This window comes from Carettochelys insculpta, chromosome 8 (genome assembly GCF_033958435.1).
Source record: "Carettochelys insculpta isolate YL-2023 chromosome 8, ASM3395843v1, whole genome shotgun sequence".
In the NCBI taxonomy this organism is placed as follows: Eukaryota; Metazoa; Chordata; order Testudines; family Carettochelyidae; genus Carettochelys; species Carettochelys insculpta.
Window position 1 is genome coordinate 58041967 of NC_134144.1, and position 6000 is coordinate 58047966.

The window sequence follows — 6000 nt, forward strand, 5'->3', positions numbered from 1 at the left end:
GATTTACACATACACACACCAATAGTACTATTAATAAACTCTGATACCACAAGCATATTTTTCTCTTTACAGGTTGAACCTCTCTCATCTGGCACTCTTGGGATCTGACCAATGCCCATTGAGAGAATTTGCTGGACCACAGGAGGTCAGTATTATCTATCATGTTTCCAACACTTCCACTGCTTACCGGACTTCCAGAAGACATTTAAGGGTAAATTATAGATAATTAACAGCACAAAACCTGGAGAGCCATGAATGGTGGCTGTAAACAAACTTTATGGGACCATGAGAAACTTGGCCACACCCATGATAAGGGGTAGTCCAGCTAACTAAAATCCATGATGGATTATGGATATTGCCTAGATTAGAGAGGTCCAACCTGTAAGTTTAGTTCTCATGTCTTACACTATCATGAACGAACATTCATCTTAGATCTATCACCTTAATCCTGATGTTTATGCTACCGGGGCATCTTATAAAAGTCAAAAGTAATCAACTAGAAGTTTATTATAGTCAGTCATAATAGACCCCTGACTTGCTCCCTCCACCATACCTTAAAACAGAAGCTTTTTTAACTATGAAGGGTTTCGGCTGTCATTAAGAAACTGAAATCCCTCTAATTTGAATAGAGAAAGTTGATGTGAGAAAGCATAGCAAACTGATCTGGTGGATCAGTACGCCAACACAATGAATAGGGTGCAAGATTTAGGAACTGAGTGAAAACTTCTATATTGTCCACTTCCCAGCCAAAAAGTCAACATGAACAATTGTATATATGACCTTTCATGTCAAAAGGTAATGAAACTAGCCAATGCAAAATTCTGAAAATACCAGGGGAAAAAGAGCACTGAGGCTTATGATGGCGGAGTAACATCACTGTAATCATACACAGGGACAATATAACCATTTCATAACTCAAATAAATATTTAAAGTCACCATACTCTCTCAGTCATGATTTAAACCAGGGTCAGCAACCTGAGGCAGAGTCCCAAACTTCGACCTTTTGACCTCTATGTACAGTCCGAGTGCTGGTGATACTTTATGAAGTCACTAATAATCCTACTTACAACAGCTTTATTAATCAATAAACTACAATGCAGAGCTTTACCGCTTAGGCGGTGTTTGGTAGCATTACCTGGCCTTTTGTTTATCCACAGCCAGCATGGCTTTGAGCAAGCTCCCAGCTGCATGAGGGAAAAGATGAGGGGCTGAGCTCCTGTCTCACATGCTGATGGAAATCAGCTTGCATGCCACTCTTGGCACATGTGCCAGGGGTTGCTGTTCCCTGATTTAAACCACTGATGTTTTTATGTAAGAGATTTTTATTGAAAATATAAAAGTGTAGATACAATACTTCTTCCTTATTACCTGAGGTATCTTACAGATTTGGAATTGTGGTCTCCAACAAAAATAAAATAAAATAATCCAAGGTTCCTTTTCACAGTTGTCAACCAAGATGTCCGTTGTAATGCACCATCTAGAATATGGCAGGAGGAGTCCCATGTCCTTGTCACCAGTGTAGAATCTTGGACTGAACTGTACTGTCTTGGAATGAGAATACCATCCCTTTTAGTTGCCTAAAACAATAAAACAATTACGTTGGTAACTTTTCATAAAAGAAATACTCCAGGTTTTCATTAAAGACTAAAAACCAAAACATGTCAACATTCATGTTTATTCAATATTTTTGTCATTTTTCTTTATTTAAATGAGAAAAAGCTCTAGTATGTCGTTACGTGTAGTTATGTGATGTCTTGGTCCACGCCATTTCCCACTGCTTCTACTGGCTGGTAGCAGTATTCAGTGGCCAGCTGCACCTGCAGACACGCAGGTAAATAAAGTGCCTGGCAGCCCTAACCCTGGCAAACCACATCCAGAGTGCACATCATTTATTGCCCACCCCTGCCACATAACTCGTTCTGAGGAGAAAATCGGGGACACGTACCTTCATACTTGTAAAACCACCTTCACCAAGGAAGGATTCTCCACCAGTGAAATAAATCACATTATGGATAGGGTCCTCCAAAAAACTCTGGTTTTGTTTACATCTGCATTCTGCTTTTGAAACAGGAATACAAATGAGGGAAAAGGGAAATGCAAATGAATCACTGATTTACGCATCACTTCATTGGCATAACTTCTTTTCAGAAGAGATTCTTTCAGAAGAAAAAAGTGTAGATGGGGCTCTTTTGAAAATAAGCCCCATTTTCGCATGAACCCTTATTCCTAAAAAAAAAAAAAAAAAAAAAAAAATCTGGGAATAACATTTATTTTGAAAACAGGATGTATTTTCAAAAGAGCCCTGTCTACACTGCTTTCGTCTTCAAAACAATCTCTTCTGAAAAGAGATTATGCAAATGAAGCACAAGATATGGAGATCAGTGCTTCATTTGCATTTCTGATATCCCTCATTTACATTCCTCTTTTGAAAGAGGAATGCAAGTGTACACACAGCCTCTGTGAGAACTGACTTCAATACAAGGGGAAAAAACCCACCGTCACCACCTACAGACTCCCAGCTGTCACTCACCAGCTCTTACTGGAACTCAAATTGCATATTAAGCAATTATAACCCCTATCTGAGGTGGACCATACCCACAAAAATCCTCCCTGAACACCATCTTCTGGAATTCAAACACCTCTTACCCCCCAGCAGAAACAAGGTTTTCCACAAACACAATACATAAGCTAAAAGTGGTAACAGACTCTGCCAGAAAAGCTTGCAGACATATCTGTTGTATAAAGCCTATACTCAGTCCCGTACAGTGCAGATTTAACATCTGTAATTTTCTTAGCTGATTTTAAGTCCTGTAACTTCCTGTACGCTTTGTTTTGTAGCTGCTGCTACAGCTATATTAAGCATTAAGTTACTTATAACTTGTTTATAGATACCATACGTCTGAAAGAAATCCTGGATGCTCCTTTGTAAAAGAAATTGCTTTCTTTGAAGTGAGCTTTCCTTTGTGTGAGTGAGGAAAGTCTAAGTGCTGGGGTGTGTGCAATGCAATCAGTCCCCAAAATCAGCCTGTCTGGATAACCAGCTGCCAGCAGCACCTTGAAGGCAAGAGAATAATAGGAGCTGAGCACTGCAAAAGAATCTGCCCAAAAAAGAGAAAGAAACCCCTTCAAGAGAAGATCAAAATCCCATCTGCGTTTAGGTGACAACTCCGTCATACGGAGTACGGGGGCAGTCACACAGAACAAGAACTATGGACTGAAACATATAAAAAGATAGAAGTTGCTGCCATCACTACTCTGCAAGAGTTAGGCTTGACTGGCTAGGGAGGCAGAGAAGTGGCCCAGAGCCCTGAACCTGAGCCCCACCCTCTCTCCCAGGATGGATGGTACTGAGTGCTCCTGAGCACAACACAAAAAAGCAAGCTGACAAAAACGTCATACAATCAGCTCACTGCCCTGGATTCATGATTGCAGCCAGTCACACTGAACCTGCTATGCCTTGACTTTCTCCACTGTCCCTGTGCAGCTCTTCATGTGCATAAATTCACCTGTGTGTGTGGGGGGGGGTGCGCACAGGAGGGGGAATGCTTGAAAGCTAATTCCCCCTTTTTCCTTTAATTCAATCGCGGCATTTAATAAAATATGAGTGTAACTTGTAGTGGTCTTTAGGGTAAATTAAGGCAACAATATGCATGGAGGGAATGGTCATCAAGATCCATAGGTCCTACAATGCTTATCACAACACAGTGTGCTTAACCACCTCTAGTGCATTAAATACCCCAATAGCTATCATGTAAATGAAATTAGACAAACGATATGATCTCAAATGACCTCACGTAAGCATGACAAAAGACAAAAACACCCTATCACCTGTGGGTGAGAATGCTTCACAAAATGTCTAAAACGAATCTGACCTCAGTCACCATCCTGAAAAGAAACCTTCATAACACTTTCCAAAGATGAGCCTGGAAGAGGAAAATTGTAACTCTACCAAGCACTTAAAATCGTGGATTCAATAGACACTGGTTTTATGTCTCTTTACAACAACCTATAACCCCCTAAACCCTCTTTTTTGTTTGATGACTGTGTCAATATTCATTATGCACTTCATCTTGAATGGTCTCTTGCAACATATATTTAACTCCTACGCTTAACAATTTGTTCAACCTTTCTTTAGCTGCAACACCCTGAGCATACTTCCCAGACCTGAAGAAGAGCTCAAAAGCTTGTCTATTTCACCATCAGAAGTTGATTCAATAAAATATATTATGTCACCCACCTTGTGTTTCTGCCCCAAGAGATATTTTCATGGTAGCCATAACTTACAATAATTTGCACAATTTGTGTTGCGCAAATAGCCAAATTTATTTTGGATTTACTTGATTTTGAACTTGGTGCCATCCACACAGCACCAAAGTTCAAAACAAGCAGCTATTTTGAAGCTTCCACTTCCCCTTGTAAAATGAGAGGTACTGAAACCAGAACACCTTGTTTGAAATAGTGCTGCTGTTCAGACCACAGTCTTTAGCAGCAGAGTTGTTTTTCTGGGATACATTTGTACAGTGTAGCCATAACCACTATGTTCAATGCAAAGCAATTGATCACCGGCTAGGATTTACAAATCCTAGAGAACTGTTGCTCCTTCATCATCTCTCTTTTTAGCTATTTTCTCATGAAGATTAACAGGATTTCAAACCAAAAATTGCTAAGTACAATGAGACCTTCAGCAGCACCAAATCAAAATATAAACCACAAACACAACAGAAAAGGAAGTACAGGTGGAACCTCCCCAATCTGAAAGCTCCTCATCAGGCAACATCTATAATCCAGCATGATTTAAAGTTAGCTGGACACTTATCATGGGTGTAACTAAGTTTCTTGTGGTCCTATAAAAATTGTTTACATCCACCAATCCTGCTTGTTAGTGTTCTGTGTTATTTAGATGTAATTTACCCCATAAATAATCTAAGAGCCTAGTATGCAGGAGACTCGTTGGTAATGTTTTGGACAATATTGACCTCCTGTGGACTGGTAAATTCTGTCAATCGGCACCAGTAAGGTTCTGAGGGTGCTGGATGACAGAGGGTCAACCTGTATTCAAATAATGAAAACTTAAGAGTCTCCTAAACATCCAAAAGGTGTCCCGAAATACAACAGAAGACTCCTCTATTGTAGTCCCTAAGACGACTTACATAGAACACCTACTGAGGCCTACATAAAAAAAATTATAAAAACAGTGTAAGAATGTGTAATTATATTTTTTGCCAAAAACAGATGACATTTTCTAACAATTCAGTTGAGTGATTCAACTTTCTGATACTGTGTGTGATAAGAATGGTAAGATTTTTTTTTTTTTAAATAATCAGTTATTTAGGCAAATGAAGATGCCAGGTTTCTGTTTGAGGTAAATTTAACTTAGTACTAAGAAACAGCCCCCAAACTATAAACACACTTTTATTCAGAAGAATTAAAAAATTTCACTTTTCTTAGGAATCAAGTGATTCAAGAGAGTTACTATATGCTTAAGGCCAAATCCTGCAAGAGGCTCTACCTTTAGTGACACAGGATGACAGCATGCAGCAGTTTGCACTTCTAGCAATTAGACAATGAAATATATTTCAAGATGAATCAGATCTTGACAGCTTCAAAGCCTCTGATGAACACTCATGTTATGGTACAGTATTACCTGTATTCTGAAAACAAATAAAAAGCACCATCTAACACCATCACAGAATAAGATGCCTTTTGACAATGGAAAGAGCACACGTGAACAATAAATCTGTTTGTCATACTGTGAGGAAAAAAAAATCCACACCATATATTTAAGGGAGGCACACAAAAAGTGGTATTTCTATAAAAAAGGAAGCAAAAGCTTGCTGGGCCAAGTAGATTTCTTTAGTTACACAGCTCTTGGTGTCCTTCTAGTGCCCTATCATAATAAATAATCAAATACCTTCTCATGGTTATCATATACACTTCCATATATTGTATTCCTTCTTCCCCCCCTTACGAGCGCATCCAAAACTTGGATAGAAGGCAAC

At 39.2% G+C, this 6000-nt stretch overlaps 1 protein-coding gene across 13 annotated transcripts in view; it reads right to left on the bottom strand.

The window, feature by feature from the left end:
* R3HDM1 (R3H domain containing 1) overlaps positions 1-1507 on the bottom strand; it is a 126604-nt gene extending 125097 nt beyond the window's left edge. For 12 of the 13 annotated variants that reach the window (XR_012646344.1, XR_012646345.1, XM_075000673.1 and 9 more), the window contains exon 1: positions 1370-1507. The gene's annotated coding sequence lies outside the window, so the exon portion shown is untranslated. The remainder of the gene's footprint in view (positions 1-1369) is intronic. The other variant, XM_075000672.1, reaches the window with a different exon arrangement.
* Positions 1508-6000: the final 4493 nt, after the last annotated feature.